This window comes from Manis javanica, chromosome 4 (assembly GCF_040802235.1).
Source record: "Manis javanica isolate MJ-LG chromosome 4, MJ_LKY, whole genome shotgun sequence".
Taxonomy (NCBI): Eukaryota; Metazoa; Chordata; class Mammalia; order Pholidota; family Manidae; genus Manis; species Manis javanica.
Window position 1 is genome coordinate 151,485,192 of NC_133159.1, and position 18,651 is coordinate 151,503,842.

An 18,651-nucleotide genomic window follows, 5' to 3' on the forward strand; every position below is an offset into this window, starting at 1 on the left:
CCAAATTAAAGAACTAGTGCTACTGGAACACGAATGTACAAAGGTTCAGACTGAACGACCTTTCCCAAGTCCGTCAAGTTCCAAATTCTGTAGCAGACAAAGGGCAGTCAGCTCTGTTCTGCTCTGCAATGGCCCAGGAGGTTTATTTCTGTCTTTGGGGACCAAAATTTTCTGTGAAATTTGACAAGACATTCCTGCTTCTCAGTCTGATTCTCAAGTTTGCCTACTTCAGAAATTTCACAAGGGGATGAAAGGCTACCACTTGCCCAAAACTGCCAACAACACTTGGTACTGTCCTCCTCTAAAATCTGAGCTAACCTCTCTTAGAAAAAGCTTGCTGAGCTAGGACTAGAATAATCACTAATGAATAGTATACCAGGCCACAGTGTTCCTGTTCCCTTCACCCTTTCATGTTAGAGTCACTGCCTTAACTAAGTGGCCCTTTGCAAAGCCAGCCTTGTGACTAATGAGCCTGTCTGTGATCAGGTTTTGCTTTCTGACTACTGTGCTTATAAACAAATGTTTATCCCAATGGAGTAATGAACATCGATTCTTCCTACCCTCCGACTGCAGTGTCCTCTCATCTGAAAGCACCCCCATTGTTCTTATGTTAAGGATAGTATCTCCTCATTTGAAAGAGCTCTGCTTGAGGGCTGGATCATGTGTGGTTTCAGACACTTTGGAAGAAAAGAGCAAGGGCTGAAGAAGTAATGGTAACCGATTTTCTAGGATCTCTCATGTGGTCTAGGGTGGTCAGGAAAGCTAGTTTTTTGAGCAATTGCAAGTATGTAAAATATTCCATTACATCATTTCATTTTATCTTTATATCAATCTTATAAGGGTCATTGAGGAAAATAAAGAAAAGAAAGCTGGGCTGGGGGAGGAGGGCTAAATGACCTGCTTGTGGTTATGTGGCTGGTCGGTGACTGAGTATTAGTTCAAACAGTTCAACTCCAGGTTCTATGTGACTTCAGAGTTTTATTTTCCCAACACTAGCGTTGTTTATTATCTTTTTCTCATACACTAGAAATCATACTAGTTTGAGCTCTGGGTCTGTTTCCTGCTAGCTCTAAAGCCATGAATAAGTTGCATAGCCTCTTTGATCTGGAGCTCTTCATCTGCAAATCAAGATCTACCAGCACTCATCTGCTTGCCTGACCAAATTCTTTGTGAATGGCATTTGTACATGGTAACCTGGAGTACAAGTGTGTTGGATTACTGGCATGCCTCTAAACAGCCTTTGCTAATCTGTTGCAGTCTTTGGGCCACTCTGACACTGTGTTGCTTCCTGTTCCTGACTCTGCAGGAGCAACACTTGGGTCTACTTTGCCAATAACAGATTTGTTTTCAGTATTAGGGATGATTCTGTCTTGAAGTTGGAACAGAAGTGGCAATTGGATGTGCTTCCATGGGAATTTCAAAGATTCCATTTTTCTTGGGGAAGAAGAAATAGGAGCCAATGAAACAGCAATTAAGTCCACAGTTAAAAACAAATGCTACTAAGGCACAGATGATAGCATGCAATAGTTGGAATTTTTCCTGTTTTCTCAGGCTAGCAGAGCAGGCGTTGCCCTCTGAAATCTCATGCCAGCTGTCGGCATCTGTTGCAGAGGTTGCCACTCCCATGCATCTCTTTAACAAACTCCCTTCTCTCCAGCCCAGATCTGTTGTATTTAGCTTCTAGTAGTAGCCAGGAACTCATGAAGGGGACTGGAGCTGCTTCAGCCATTCAGGGCTCATGTGGTATCAGAGGGATCTTGCTCTGTGTGGCTGTTTCCTGGAATGGAGACTCACTGGTCACACAACAGGAACCATTAACCAAGCAGTCTGTGTCCCACAGATGACCACCCAGCCCCTCCAGTGCCAGGTGGGTGACACATGCTGTAGGAGACAAGAGGAAACTGTAGCCTGCAGAGTCAGCTTCTCCTCTCATGTGCCACTGAAATCCCTGTGTATTTTTATCCAGGAAAGAGACTAATCAGGAGCATCAGGCTTAGGTTAAGTAACTGCTAATAGCTGTTGATGGAGGCACAGCATTTAATCTAATGACAGTTTGCCCATTTTGAGCAAGAGGTTTCCTGGGGTTTAAAAACCTACTACCAGAAAGATAGCTTGGTAGTTCCACAACAACTAAAGCATAGAATGACCACACAAACCAGCAATTTCTCTCCTAGATATACACCCCCAAATTAAAACAAAGTTCTTAAACAAATCCTTGTACAAAAATGTCCAAATACACAATAGCTGTGAGGACACACCAAATGTCCACCAAAAGACAAATGGATATGTAAATTGTGGTTTACCCATACAGTGGAGTATCACGCAGCCATGAAAAGGAATGGAGTACTGATACATGTAAGAATGTGGATGAACTTTAAAAACATTATGCTAAATGAAAGAAGTCAGCCCCAAAACATCACATATCATATGATTCCATTTACACGACATATCTAGAATAGGAAAATCCATAGAAACAGATAGCAGATTGGTGGTCACCGGGGACTGGGAGCAAAAGGGAATAGAGAGTAACCACTTAATTGGAAAGGAGCTTTATTTTGGAGTGATGAAGATGTTTAGGAACTAGATAAATGTGGTAGTTGTACAACATTATGAATAAACTAAATGCCACTGAATTATTCAGTTTACAAAGGCTAATTTTGTGTTAAGTGAACTTCATCTCAATTTAAAAAAAAATCCACTGCTAGAGCCTGTAACTTCTCTGAAATGCATACAAATAAAGATAGATTAATGAATGAACAGACACAAATACATGATAAAGTGTAAAGAGTAAAATATTAATTGTAGAATCTAGGTGGTTGGGTATATGGGTGTTCACTGTAAAATTCAATGTTTCAATGTGTTTGAAAATTTTTATAATAAAATGTTAGGAAAGTAATAAACCTGGTACTTATCATTTCATAGTACAGTTGGAAAGGAGGTACCAATATTTTCCTCTCTAACATGAGTCTTCCAGTCTTGCTCCCCACCAGGACATGTGTGGGGACTTGTCAGGATAAATTCTCTGGGCTTTGTCCACTACACACATTCCTTACTTCTCAAGACTTCTCATGTCCACTTCACGCATCTGTAGATAATGCCATCTTTTCATGATAAGTGCCACCCACACATATCTGCTGCAGCTAAACCTGTGCCTGCTGACTTACATTGTCTCCAATCCTGGTAACATTCAAAGTAGGTTACAGATGAAAACCTTTCCTTAAGAATGAATAAAACCAGACACAAAAGCATACAGACGTTTTATATAAATACATTGTATAAGAAGTAGAAAACCCGACAAAATGAATTTATGCTATTCAGAGGGAGAATAATGCTACCCTTGTGGGGTAGTTGATTGAAGGCTCATGGGGAGGTCTTCTGGGAGGCTGTGCTGGTACCATTTTGTTTCTCCATCTAGTGTTGATTACATGAGTGCAGTCACTTTGTGAAAATCCACTGAGCTGTACTATGTAAGCCTTTTTGGATGTACACTCTATATCAATACAAGTTGAATGAAACTAAATCAATGAAACAGTTAAGCAAAATTAATCAGCAAAAACAAAAGCTGGTCTGTTGAAATGATTAATGAAAAAATAAAAATAAAGATCAAGAACACATGAGTAATATTAGGAATAAGAAGAGACATAACTGCCAAGACAAAGGAAGTTGAAATTTTATAGCAGAATGCTCTACAAGGATTTATTCCAATGGATTCAAAAATCTTGATCAAATAGATGTTTTTCTAAAAAAAACAACTATAAGTAAGATTGTTAAGGGGGCAGAGCCAGTCACACTCTGCTGCTGTCTGGAGTCTGAACAATCACTGAGCTCACAAATCCTTCTTCTCTTTTAGCACCCGGAGGGTGCACAGCCACACACACAAAGACTGACCAGTCAGGGAATGGCTAGCAGCCCCTTGTTCTGCAGACACTATAAACCCTTGCCATAGAGAGAAGATGCTGAGAGTCACCATGGCCGGAGTCTCAATCTACTTCTTATGTAACTGAAGAGCACTGGGCTGAGTCCTTGTCTGGGTGGCCTTCCTGGGGCCACGTGATGACTAGGTAAGGGTAGCTGGTTCAAACCTGCTAAAGGGATGTAATGCTACTTTGGATACAGTATCTTTGTTGTAATAAGTATTCTTTTATTTAAAAGTGATAAGCCACCTTTTGACTACTGACAGGTGGTTGGAAATGTTACTTTTGCTTTAAGTAGATTTTTAAAGTTGACTTTTAAAGAAAAGTCAACCCATGTGGCATGGAAGTGGAGAAATCCAACACGTTAAGTTTAGGCAATAATCCATTAGCAGCTGGGCAGGAGTAGTTGAGGATGCTTTTTCTCTGCAATCCCTAACTTGACTCCTGGAGGTAAAAGAGGAACCTCGAGCAGGAAGAGGTGGCCAAGAGAATGAGGCGTCGCAGAGAGGATCAGGAGAACCAAAAAGAAGCTGAGTTTATGGTTCCTGGTTACTTCACAAAGGCAGTTTTTGTAATGAGAGCAAAAGGCAGTGCAGAAATGATTGACCTGATGGAGAGGAGGGGCCCTTCCTTGGCGTGGTGGTGGAGGTGTGGGGTGGTGCTGTTAGAAAGAGGTTTCAATTTCAAATGTAAGATCAGGCGGAGAGAAGGTGATTTGTTTGTGGTGAGGAAGGAACTAAGCATATGTGCAGGCTGAAGGGGAGGATCAGCTGAAGATGTTAAAGATACATAAGAGAAAATGGAAATCATGGAAGCAGCAAGATCCTAGATTCAGGAAAATGAGAGAATGTGGACTCAAGGGAAAGGCTTGACTTTGGAAAAGAGGCTGACTAACATGAGCAGCATGACCTCTGTAGGTCGTGGTCCCCCAGAAGTATGTCCATTCCTAAACCACCAGGACTTAGGAATGTGACCTTATTTGGAAACAAGGTCTATGAAGACATGATTGAAGATTTCCAGATGAGATCAATCCAAAAACTGGTGTCCTTCTAAGAGAAAAGAGAGGGAGATGTGAGAAACGCAGGCACACAGGAGAGCCCCAGGGAAAGGGCTCTGGGAGGATGGAGGCAGACGCTGCAGGGATGCAGCCCCGAGCTGGCGAAGGCCTGGGCCACCAGAAGCTGGAAGAGGGCACCAAGGATTCCCTGCTAGAGCCTCAGAGGGAGCCTGGCCCTTGTGACACCTTCACTTCAGGATGCTGACCTCCTGCAAAGTGTGACAGAATACATTTTTGTTGTTTTAAGCCACCCAGCTTGTGGTTAATTAGTTACGGCAGTCCTAAGAGACTAGTCCTAGGAGACTAACACGATCACCAAACTCCAGGTTAAAAATGGAGCCATGGAGCTAAACCCAAAATGCACTGACATAGTTCAAAGATGAGTCCTCCTTCACTGGTTGGATGAGGAGGGTAGTCGGCCTGGTAAAATTAGTCCTTGATCATCCACAGCCTTGAAAGTGCCTTCACTGCCAGAGTCAGTCTCCATTCGGCCTCATGCTATCCACTGCCCCACTGGTGTTTCTTAATGTGCCCCAACTCTCATTTCAGTGGCTTTTGGTTCAAAGCATTAAATTCTCTAGTCTGTCTCTTCAAACTATATGAAAAAAGTCCAAATTACAAAGACCATGAATAGGTGCGTGATATTCTCTCTCTCTATATATATATAAATATTTTTTTTCTTTGTTTTTTTCACTTCTGCTGACTTTAATTGAAAGAACTGCTTTATTTCTCCTGAGCATCTATCCAGACACTTATTTTCATGGTTGGTCTAACTTACTGCTGATTACTACCACTTAAGTTCAGGTTCCTCAATTCCTCATGACTTAATGTGCCACCAATTGCAGCATAACAAGACACTGAGAGTCACTTATTTGGGTCATTTTAGCTCCCTAGCTGGGATTCAAAGAAGGAGGATATTAGTCCTATATATCCAACTCATTGGGAAATCCCCAATCTAGAATCACTATAGGTTATCCAGATTCATTCATTCAATGTATGAAAGAGAGGAATGAGTTTGACCTTTAAAGAACTCATTGTTTTCTGTGTAGTTGGGAAAAATACATTTAATTGAATAATTCAAGTACATGATAGATATTATCTTATAGTGTAAATGGTACTGCTTAGCAGTCTTGGGAAGAGAGGGAGTGTTTCTGAATATGAGGTGGAGGCTTTCACTAGACAGTCTCCATTTGCCTCTCTAGGTCCACCCTTCACCTCTTCCTAACTGCTGTATGTGCTTGGAAGTGACCTCTGTGAACTGTATCTTTTGGACACTGGTGCCTTCTGGTTTCCAGGTGGCACTGGAGGACATTGGAGGGTGGAGGAGAGAGAGCTCCTCCCTGTCACACTGAAGGTTGGCAGGGACTGCACTGTTATAGGAGAGGCCACAGCTCCTGTCTGTAAGTCCCTCTCATCACTGGGTACATCTCAGTAACTGCCTCCCCATTCCTGCTGCCGGTGGGCACTAGCTTGGATTGTCTCACCATTTCATCTCGGGTTCCCTTAACCTTGCCCACAGCATTGCAAAGAGCCCTGCCATACACCTCCCTGTGACCACTCGCGGGACTGTGCCGTCTGCTTCCTGCTGAGACACTGATGGACACCTGGCTCAGGGGATGCTTCCCAGAGAGGGTGACCTTTGAATTATGTCCTGAAGAATGAGTAAGAATGAAGAATGAGTTTTCACTGGGTTCGTAAGGGTGGGTGGGGTACATTCAGGCTGAAGTAAGAACATTGTCCAAGTGGCAGGCCTTGGAGAGACTGCACATTTGGGGACTAGTAAGTAATACTTTTCTTCTTATAGAGAGGCCTGAGAGGAGTGGTATGAAAGGGGATTGGAAAGTTGAAAGGCCTCGGGTATCATGCAAAGGCTTTTAGGCTTTATCCTGTAAATGATGGGAATTCAGAAGATGCTGACAATATTCCAGCATCTTGAATCTCGTTATACCTAAGTCTTTCTATGAAACCTGTATTTCAGAAATGAGAGGCTGGTATAGATCTTGGCTCTAAATTTATGCTTTATTGTTTTGTACTCTTTCCTGCTTGGTGGTTAATAAAATTCACTCTCAGACTGTGAGCTGAGGAAAGCCATTGACTTTAAAAAACATCAAATCACTTCAAAAGCTTTTCCTTCTCAGTTACAACTTATCGGGCCTCCTATTTATGTATGGAAAAAGGGAATAGTCCTCTTGAGAAATGTCATAGTTTCATTCAGTTATAGAAAGCTTTGCCTAATGTGACAGTCTTTCATTGATCTTCATAAAAGGGAGTATGTGATCAGAGCTAAGATTCTGGGTTCAGGTCTTAAGGAAGGGGGAAGAGGGAGGCGAAAGTACCATCTGAAAAAGAGCAGTGGAGACCTTGTACATGGGGGTGAGAAGGAGGAGACATTCAGGAAGAGACAAAAGTTCAGAGCAGCTCTATCTGATAGCAATACAACCTAAACCACAAATGCAAAACATAAATGTACTTTTAAATGTTGTAAAAGCCATCTTTTTTAAAAAAGTAGGAAGAGTTGGGAGCAACCAAATGTCCACTGATGAATGAGTGAACAAGCAAAATGTGATATATACACACAGTGGAATATTATTCAGCCTTAAAAAGGAAGGAAATTTTGACACATGCTTCATAGCTTGGGGCATTATGCGAAATGAAATAAGCCAGTCAAAAACCAAATATGACTCCATTTATATGAGGTACTTAGAGTAGTAGTCAAAGTCCTAGGGAGAGAAAGTAGGAGGGTGCTTGCCAGGGGCTGAGGGAAAGGGAAATGGGGAGTTTCATCTGCATAGAATATCAGTTTTGCAAGACTGGAAAGAGTTCCAGAGATAGGCTGCATGGCAATGTGCGTGTACACTTAAAAGCAATTAAGATGATGAATTTTATGTAATGTGTATTTTACTACAATTTTTAAACAGTTTGAAAGAAACAGGGAAGATTCATTTTAAGAATATATTTTATTTAAGCCATTATATTCAAAATATTATCATTTCAATTTGCAACCTATATAAATGTATTAAGATAATCCTCATTTTTTAAATACAAAGCTGTAAAAATCTGGTCTGTGCTTTTAACTTATTACACACGTCAGACTGAACTAGCTACATTTCAAGTGTTCAGTTGCCACGTGGGGCTAATGGCTGCTAGATTGGACAGCACGGGTCTACAGCACTGAACAAAGGTAGGTGCTCAGATGGGGTTCTTGTCTTTCTCTAACAAGTGTGCCAGTGATTGGCTCCATGGTGATATTTTTTCAGAGCCTTCTTCCTTTAACTTGCCTTTGAGGCAGTACCAGGCATGGACCAAGACCTAAAGTTCTGTGCAGCATCATGGAAGGAGGATCTAAAAGCCATTCTAGAACCCTAAGTTGAAAGAGATCAGAAGAGCCACTGAGCCCTTCTCCGCCGTCCCAGGCAAAGCCTTTGTTATGACTGTTCTGGCCCTTGATCCAGTGCTAAGTTGGTACGTCAGTGAGGTGAAGTCAAAGGTAATAGGCTTAGGCTCAGAGTCACACTCACTAGCTCTTTTGGACCTTAACAGGTTACACAACATCTCAGAGCTTGACTTTCTTCACTGATGAAATAGAGATAAGGCCATCATTTATAGCTGTTGTGAGAATTCAATCAAAATGAATGCACAGAGCTTCTGCAAAAAGTGACTGATGCACAGCAAATAACGGTAGTCACTACTGCTATAAAAACCACCACCACCATCGTCATCATCATTATTACCACTAGTCAATTTTAGCTCTACAGTTAGTGTTTTAATGTTCTTTCAGACTTTCAGTCATTGCCCCAGCCAACTAAACTAGTTAGTGGGGCTGTGATTAAGAAGACAGAGTGTGGAGCTAGACTGCTTAGGCGATACAGAAGAGAATAAGGCAGAAACTGTATAACCATGCTCACGGAGTACCATCTTGCAGGAAGCTAGCTCATAAACACGATGAAGACCGAGGAGTGTCAGCATATGGGAAGTCCTTACTAATGTCTTTCTTAAATACTTGGTGCTACAATTTAAAAGCCTCCTGCCCTCTCCTTAGCAGACAAAAGCTTTATTCTTTCTGAAAGATCAGGAGCAAAGCACTTCTAGGCTGTCTGTCATCTGGAGCAGCAAGGCCTCCTGTCCTCAGACCTCTGCCCCATTGCTTCCACTGGAGCTCAGATAGGCCACTGGCCCACTAATTTTGTGAAGCAATGCTTCTTCTATTAAGCCTTTGCAGACTTGAAAGAGTAATGCCCCTAAAAAACCAAATATCAAACCCACTTATGGATGGTAGGAAAATCTCGCAACCCGGACGCTGTCATTCCCCACTTGGGTAGGGCAGGGTGGGCCAGTGCATGCTGGGTTTCTGCGTGGCTCCTGCTGGGCACTCTTGGCCTTTGCACAAATAATTTTGGAATGAACAAAAGAGATTAGCACTGAAGCAATTGATAGTGAGCTATACAGGAGGTCAGCACAGCACAGATGAATCTCTGAATTGGGGAGATACAAGGAAAAAGGAAATAAAATAAATAATCAGTTGTTGATAAAACTGTCCTTATAGGATGTAGGAACTGAAAAAGGAAGCATCCTGTAGCTCTTATTCAAGAAAGTTGGCATCCAGTCCTGTCCAACCTCTATCGTTAAAGCACACCCATTTGGAAGAAGTCCACACGGCAGCAGAGACCCTAAAATGTGTTCCTTTTTTCCCCAACAAACTCAACTAGCCCTTACCTTCTCAAGAATCCCACTCCCACCCACTCTGTCAGGCCTCAGTCCCAAACCTTGTGCAAGGAGCATGTTTACCTCTACACTGGCTCTGTCCGGATGGAGAGGAAGACGGAAGGGCCAGGGAGCCTGACAGGACAGAGCCCCAGTGCTTGGAGATAAGGCATGGCTAACTCCCTTCCGGTGCCCCCTGCTCATCTTTCTCAGGTGCCCTGGTAGAGGATGGAGCGCTTCTGCCCCTTCCCTTCCTCACTCCTGACGGCGATGGAAAGGGGCGGCTGCTGAACTGGGATTCCTCAGGGTGCAGCTGACAAAGTAAGGGAGCCCGAGAAGCTGCAGGCTTGCCCCAGGGAAGATGCTACTGCCCAGTTTAATAGAACTCAAAAGTCAGCTTTAAAAAGTGACCAATACCCTTTTATAGCTCTTAATTCAGAGAGAGAGAAAAGGAACCTAAGGTATTGGTCTCTATAAGTCACTAGGTAAATCTATGTTTATCGAGACCATATTACTGGTGGTTTTGGACAATGAAAATATGTTTCAAAAGGACAGTTTCATAATGGGCATGAAAAGCCACAAAAATGTTCATATTTGCTACTTCCCTAGTATCTATGTTGAGAATTCTTCCCCCGAATTTTTTTTATAAGGAAAGGGAAGCGACACTGCTTTATGCACAGAAATATTCATAGTGGCATTACAGTAATGGGAAAACTAGAAGCAATTTCAATGGTGGATTATGGCATATCCACTTAAGGGTTTGATTCATTTAATCCAGCCATAATTAACCATTGATGGGAAAGTTGTTGGGGAACATGGGAAAGTATTTGTGGAATAATACTGGGGAAAGGAGCAGAGTCAACAAATACATCTAGGCTGTGGTTACAATTGTGTCCAAAAGGCATGCTTGGACAAAGACTGGGAGGGAACGCAGAGAAGAACCAGAGGTGCTAAAAGGCTGAGATTAGGAGAAAGTCTTAAAAAACAGACCCACCACTTTGTAATGTTTCTGCAGTGCATCACTCCTAGTAATGGTAAGAATAAATAACAAAGCACAGGCATCTTGCTTCATTTCTTAAGCATTCCCTGGGTTGCTTAAGTCAGAGTCTACCAGCCTATATGCCAAGGCCCCCCATATGCAATGGGTGGGTCCCAGATATTGTGATGCTCCAAATACTGAACCCTTCCCACTGGGATGGCTGCTTAAGCCCCCAGCCATTCACCCTCAGCTTTGAGCAGCCTCATCTGTTTACCCGAGTGTCACAGAATGAGAAAGACTGGAAAGCACTGCCTCCCTGAGAGGCTTCCCTGCAGAGCCCATCCCTGGGTTCACATTTCATGCATACCGCCTGCAGTTTGGGAGCTGGGGCCCTGACTCTCCGGCATAACGGCATTCGGCTCTGCACCCAAGCATCAGCTGGCTGCTCTCCTCCCAGCCAAGTCCCAGTATGGTGTCTCTGACTTTTCCACCTTCCTTATGCACAGCTGCCAAAAGCCTGCTCTTAGGACGAACGAAGTGTCCCTCCCTTCTTCCCTCCTCCCCTTCCTTCTGGAGAGGATGACTTGTGTGCACTTACTGAAGATGCTAATGCATGTAAACATTCAGTATGACATCTTCAGCCACATCAAAGCTTCTAAAGAGAGAAGGAAGGAAGGGCGGGAAAATAACAAAACAACCAGGTCTTCAGATAACCATTTTACAAGCAAGTTTATGGCCAGGTGTACTTGTGCTCAGCACAGTATTTAGCATCAGTAACAATAATCCAAAGATATTAACCAGCCCGCTATGCTAAGACAGCCTGCTGCTAGCTGCCTGACTGCTTAAAAGCAAAAAAAATTTCTCTCCTGCCCTTTTCCAGCTTTGATCTATCAAACGTTCACAGTAAATTCCAGAGCTTAATTAAAAAAAGATACATACAACAACTTTCCCCAAGTTTAGGACCGCATCGAAGCTGTCAACGCTGAGAGACCTGCTTATTTGTTTGGGGCTGAGAAGATGCGGGAAATACAACCCATGCTTTCCCATGTCCAGACTGTGCTCAGTGAACTCTTTTAACGGTGATAACTGAGAGTTTAAATTGTATTGAATTGGATGCTGTTTACTACAGACAACTCGAGCTGAGAACCAGAGATACAAAAGTCACTCTTGCGCCTTTAAGGCTAGCAGAATATCAGCGCCCTGCCGGAGGGCAGCCTGATGGCCAAGGAATAGCGATCTACACATCTGCACAACTTGGGAAAGAAACCCTCTGGAGGAGCCCTTCCGTTCGGGAAAGCTCTCTGGGACTGAAAGATCTTTCTGCTATGCAGCCCACCATCAGGGACGGAGAAGAAGAAAACAAGACAGCAACAAACTCCACCTGCTGCTTGCATTCACTACGACTGACGGAGAAAATGCAAGTGCGTGTGGGCATGCTCCTGCACCTCCTTTGGAAGAAGGCAGATCCCAAATGCACTTGTTAATTGTGTAAACCATCCCTCCCACCCCCAGCCGCACAGAAAGCCCCAGCCCACACATGCACGCCCACCTTACAGCCAAACCCCCTCCCCAGCATTCCTTCCCCAGCTGCAGAGAAATCATAAAATGCTACTCACATGTGGCAGCTGCAACCTCCTTCTACCTCTTCCCAGCCTGTTCACGGGTTCTGATCGCTGCTGGCACTGGGGCTGCTCCTCCTGCTGCAAGTGAAACAAACCTTCATCAGCAGAGATGGTTTTCCTCTGCGCTGCTTTGTCTGAGATTCCCCAGATGAACACCGACTCGTTGATGTCATTATCAGAGTCCGACAGCTCCCCTAACACAGGCAGGGCTTTGGGGCTGTCATCTTCCACCGGCTGGGCTTCTGGAGAGAGAAACAACAGACCTGAAACTGACAACTGATCGCATCAGAACAGTCCAGGGGACGGCAACCCAAGACTATGAGGTGACACATCAGCTCGCAATGATGCCACGCATGGCCGGGGGGTCAGCTGGCTCCTGCTGGCACTGTGAGCCTGACCGAGTTGAAGAGACATTATTTATGAATTTACAGCTTCCAGAATGACTCCAGGGGAAGCCATATGGGCATTATAAAGCATAGTGTCACAGAAGGGGTCTGAAACCCTCTAACAAACATGTTAAACATTGTTGAAATCAGTAAGGGAGGTAACATCATTTGGTGGTTAAAACTTAAAGGCTTTTAGATACACCGCACTTTTCATACATTTAAGTTGATTTAGGTTCAAATGTGAACTCTATCACTTATCAGCAATGTAAATTTGGGCAATGTTCTTAAACTTTCTTAATCTCTTCATCAGCACATTAGGGATATTAAAACTTATCCTATTATTAGGGAGCTGCAGGAAATAAGTGAGATGGTATATATAAACTCTTACACTTGATGCACTCACATAGTAGATATCCCATCAGAGAAATAGAGATTCTTCACCGTGTAAGTAGCATCTGCTTGCTTTGGGAACTCTTCATTTCTTAATAAAGAACCATGGGATTATATTTTAAAACATCAGGATTATTCCAAGGTGCATGTAATTAACTGCTTTTTCAGTGGAAACAGATTCTGATACCTTACCTACTTGGGTAAGCCTTGGTTTTCAGGCCTCCAGGATGCCAGGCTATCCATTTCTCAGGGATGTGGAACAGAGCAGGAGAAGACCCTGACTCGCTGCTTTCCCTTACAGACTTGGGGGAGCAGATGGGAATCTAACTTCATGGAGGTCCTTCATGTAGAATGGTTGGGATTTCTCGTGGCTGGCAAATTTTGATCCTTAGTAAAGAAACCTGAGTTCATTCCAAAGAGTAAAAGAGAGTGTGTCCAAACGATGAAAAACCCAGAATGTTAATGCCTGAGTGCTCTGAGCTGCTCTGGTCCTAACTTCTCTTTTCCCAGTTAGGAACGCCGACGTTCAGGAGTTGAACATTACAGACTCATCTCCCACTTCCCACCACCTCTGAGGCAAAGGAAGGAAGGACAAGCACCAGATGCTGTGGGGGGGGGGGTGGATTTTCACCGTGTGGACGTAGTTTCGGTGGAGCCAACATAGTGCAGACCCCGGGTTAGCAAATGGCTTACCCAGTCTGCACGTTCCATCTCACCCCACAAAGGATGTTGGAAAGAAAGTATGCCTCTAGGTCCCAGCCACAGGCCACTGCTGTCCAGGTGAATCCACAGATGAAAACCTGGACCGGAGCAGCCGCTGATAAAGCCTTCTGCCATGGGGCTGATGAATATTTAAGATACAAAGGGAAGGCTGGGGAGGAAAAGATCCCCATTCCCATTTGCTTCTTTGAAAAGAACCAACTTCCCACACTGGTTCCCTGTGAGAGCTTAGCTCAGTAGGATGCCACAGACATGGAAGGCCGTTCACTGCGGGATGTGCATCAAGCGGTCAGTGCCATGTCTGTTACACTGCAGATGCCCAGTGAATGTTAGTAATTAATAATAATAACTAATAAGGAGGGAGATGAAGGCATTGCTGTAATTTGAGCTTGTAAATTGTACCAGGTATGACACTAACATTGTACTTTGTTGTCTCAGTTCTTACAACAACCTTTGAAGAGAGATATTATGATCCCCAATTTAGGAATAAGGAAATTGAGGCATAGGAACTGAAACAGTCAGAAGAGAGTGTTTGAAGAGACCCCCCACCACATTTACCCGCCTACCATCATCCATGCCCGTGGGCTCTGCTTCCCTCGCATTACTGTGGATGAACTGTCCGTTTGTTCAAAGGTCACCTGTTGTCCCCTCAAGGATCCACTGCAGTGAAATGTCCTTGTCTTTCCTCCACCATCAGTTTTTCCTCTGATACCATATCATTCTCAACAGTTCATGCTATTTGTTATTCTATATTTAAAGGATACCTTCAGCTGATCCCATATCCCCCTCCAGCTACTACCCACTTACGTGCTCCCCTATTGAGCACAAATTCTCTCAAGAATTATCAAAACTCATTGTTTAAACTCTCCTTTTCTTTTACTTACTTCAGTCTGGGGTGAAGACTTAATTGCCACCACTGTACCAACCAGCTCTCATCAAAGTCACAGACAACCTCCAACTGCTGCATCAGTCCTCACCTTCATCTGACCTACCAGCATCATTTGACCCAGGTAATCACTCTTCTCTTTCTTAAAATACTTTTTTCACTTGGCTCCCAGGACCCCACACTGTTCTGGTTTTCCTTCTACCTCCCTGTCCGTCTCTTGTCAGTCTTCTCTATGAGCAGCATGTCTCTTCTAGTTACTGGACAGGCAGTGTCAGGTAGGGTTGGAAGCCCACACTCAGGAGCCAGACAGCCCTCTGATTGGAATTCTAGCTACACAACTCAGCAGGTGCACAGCCTTAGGAAGTTACTCAGCTTCTTTCCCCCAGTTTCCAAATCAATAAAATAAGGGTAATAATAGCATTTACCTTAAAGGGTCCCCATGAAGGTTAAATGAGCTCACATGTGAAAGCATTCAGAAGAGGGCCTGGTACCTGGTAAGGATTATTAATGGAGCATTAACTATTTTTATTACCTACCTCTTGATATCGAGTGCCCAAGGACTCAGTTTCTTGCAGACTGCCCTTCTCTGGTTGATCTCACTCTTTCTCATTGCTTTAAGTAACATCTAGAGGCAGATTTAAATCTACAGTCTAGAACTTACCTCTACAAAGTAGACCCAGTCGCCTAGTGTCTTCTAGATGTTTAATAAACATGTCAAACTTGATATGTCCCAAACCAAGCACCTGGTTTTCTCAACTCACATGTTCCTCCCATAATTTTCTTCATCTCAGCTAATGACAACCCCATATTTCCAATTGCTCAGGTAAACAATCTTGAAGTCATTCTTGACTTGTTTTACCCTCACACCCAACATGATTCTCCCAGCAAATCCTGATGGCACTACCTTTAAATACACCCAGAATTTGAGCAGCTCTCACCTTTTCCTTAGCTACTCATCTCATCCAAGGCACTGTAATCTCTGGCATGGGTCATTTCAATAGTTTAACTGTTCTTCAAGCTTCTGCTCCTTCCCTTCTGCAGTCTACTGTCAGCACAGTGGGAGCTTTTAAAACTTGGAGCCAGATCAGACCACTCCTCAGCTTAAAACTACCCAAAAGCCTCCTGTGTCACTTAGAGAAAAGGCCAAGGTCCTACAAGGTCTGACAAGGCCCCACAAGGCCTGGCCCCTAACTCCCCTCCTCTTACGCCTCTTTGAGCTCATTTCCCATGACTCTCCCCAGCACTCCCAATGGCCTAGACACACAGCCCTCTTGCTGCTCTTCACACACATCATGTGACCCACACAAGGTCTTCGAATTTGCTATTTCTCTGCCTGGAGCATTCGACCCTCATATACCCACCGGATCCATGTCTTTACTCCTCTAGCCTCCTTCTGGTGTCACCGCCTCGGGGACACCTTCCCTAATCACTCTATTTGCCCTTCTCCCAGCACTCCCATTCCCTCAACTGTGTTTTACTCCAAATACTAATTACCAAGTAACATACTGTATATTTCCTTTTTTTTGGTGTATGTTATTTGTCTCCCATAGTCTCTCTCTATAAGAATGTAAGCTTAATGGGAGTAGACATGTTTCATCTTTAACTCTCTCATTGCTGTTCACAGTGCCTAAAATAGAGGCCTACGTCAAGTAGGTGCTCATTAAACATTTGTCAAAGGTCACAGAATTAATACGTGATAGAGTTGGACTTACAGCTATTTCTGCTTCCATAACCTTTATTCTTCCCAGGGCACTGGCAATGCCTCTATTGAAGTGTTATGAAAACCTTTCTAGACTGACTGCCCACTAAAACAGTGTTTCAATTTCTAGTGACTGGTGGGTCTTATGCTGCATTTCAGGGGCTTCAGGCTACATGTCTGTCATTGCTTGCTAACATTTCTATCAACAAAATACTTTGTGATCTGAGAGTGTATTTTACCGAAGGGAAAACAGCCACTTTATTCCTTTGAATAGATTTATTGAAATCACCATTCTGGCTGAAATGAGAATTTTCCTTATGGCAGATATCTTTGACTATCCATTCAGAGATAAAAAGCAATCTCTAACACTTTTAAAGTTTCTTTTGTGTACTACATTATTTGAAAAAAAAAAACAGAAACCAATGTCCTGGAATAACTGGATCTTTGAAACACATTGCAGGAGTGGTGGTGGAGTGCCCTGAGGGACCAGAGACTCGGAGTTGTTTTCAACAACATGCAGGAAATTTAATTCACTTTTCTTTTCTAACTTTTCATTTGTTACTTTGAGGATCTCTTAATGTGGATGAGGCTATCCATCAGGAAGGACATGCTGTCCTCTTAGGGCGGTATACTAAGACACCCTCCCGTGTGGGAGAACACTGGTGAAGTGCAAAGATCTCTGGCTTAGGAGTCAGAAACGATAGGTTCCATTCCCAGTTCTGTCCCTTAACAGGTCAACCTCTGGGTGACCTTGGGGAAAGCTCTTCAGTCTACTTGGCCTCTGATTCTTAATCTATATAAAGAAGCGGTTGGACTAGCTTATCTCCATTATCCCTTCTAGGTTTAAGTTTCTGGTAGACTGTGAGTTCCATTTCTAGTTGGGAGGGTGCAACCAAGCAACTGATAACTAGGTCGAAGCAGGTAGACTGGTTATAAGCAGACCAAAGCCACCTGGCCTGCATTAGGATGTGTTGATTCACTTATTCATTCATTGAGTACCTACTACACATTTGCCACTCTGTTGCATGTTGTGTATACAAAGAGAAGTAAAACATGGTCTTTGTATTAAAGGGGTTCACAGCCTAGTATAGAATATAGCAAAACACACAGAAAATTATGATGTAATATGGTGGGGGAAGCAGAGGAAGGCCATTTGATTAAGCCTGGGATTTAGGATGGCATTTTAGCAGCAGTGACCTTGAGCTGAACCTTGAAGAATGAGAAGGAGATGCACAGGAGGAGAAAGGTAGAGAGGGATGAAATGGATGATCTAGGCAGAGAAAGCATCACAAGGATAGGAAAGAGATTTAGGTTTCAGAGTCTGTTCAAGAGTGTTATATACAAAAGAAGGCAAAGGAATTGACCAAAGAAAAATCTGGAAATTACCCTTACATTTCTTTGCTAATATCCTGTGTCCTGCCATTTGTTATCTCCCACTGCTGACCCTCACTACTCTGCTTCTGCTGAACAAGTTGTATGGGCATATATGACCATTTGAAATGTGTTAGCATTCATCAAATAAAGATGTAATGTAGCTAAATCAATCTTGCATGAGAAAATGCTTTATCATGAGGATTAGGGAAGGACACTGGTGCCAGACATCCTGGGCTGGAGTCCTGACTCAAAACTCACTTTCTTCATCTATAAAATGGGAGAGAATAATAGTACTAACTTAAGAGGTTTGTGAATTAAATGAGACAATTCATGTAAAGCTCTTAGCACAATGCCTGGCCCAGGGGAAGAGCTGGATAAATTGCTCTTGATTAATTCAGGCATCTGCACTTATCCAGAAATCCTAAGCTAATTTAGTGTTGGGTCACTTGAGTCAATGTACTCCTTACATTAAACTATCAAAATTGGAATTAAATTGTTAGGCTTTAACAGTAATGTAGAAATCATTGCTCAAGCAGTTGCTAAAGCAATCCTATCAGATCTGAACTTGCCAATTTTCAGTTACTGGGTGACCAGCAGCCAAAACAGATACATGTTCAGCCAGGGGATTCACGAGCTGAGGTTAGTGCTAGATCTGCCAAGGATGCTTCTTTCCCTAAAATTAGTTGATGTTTGCAACTCTTTTGCATTTAAGCTTCTTAAGGGCAGGGATTTGTCTTCAGCTTTATTTCTCCAAAGCTTAGCACAGTGTGTGGCCATCATAGGTACTTTGTGAGGTCTTGCACTGGCCTGCCACAATTGGTCCCACTTAGACCTTGAATATAAACAACTGCATTTGTCCACTGACTGTCTGTCCCTGTAGAGCTACAGGGCAACTGTGCCTCGTGATGCATATTATAGAATGT

The 18,651-nt window shown here is 43.2% G+C and overlaps 1 protein-coding gene across 1 annotated transcript in view; it reads right to left on the reverse strand.

Annotated features, from left to right (window-relative positions):
* ANKFN1 (ankyrin repeat and fibronectin type III domain containing 1) overlaps positions 1 to 12,510 on the reverse strand; it is a 376,020-nt gene extending 363,510 nt beyond the window's left edge. Inside the window, exon 1 of the mRNA XM_036999166.2 lies at positions 12,268 to 12,510. The gene's annotated coding sequence lies outside the window, so the exon portion shown is untranslated. The remainder of the gene's footprint in view (positions 1 to 12,267) is intronic.
* Positions 12,511 to 18,651: the final 6,141 nt, after the last annotated feature.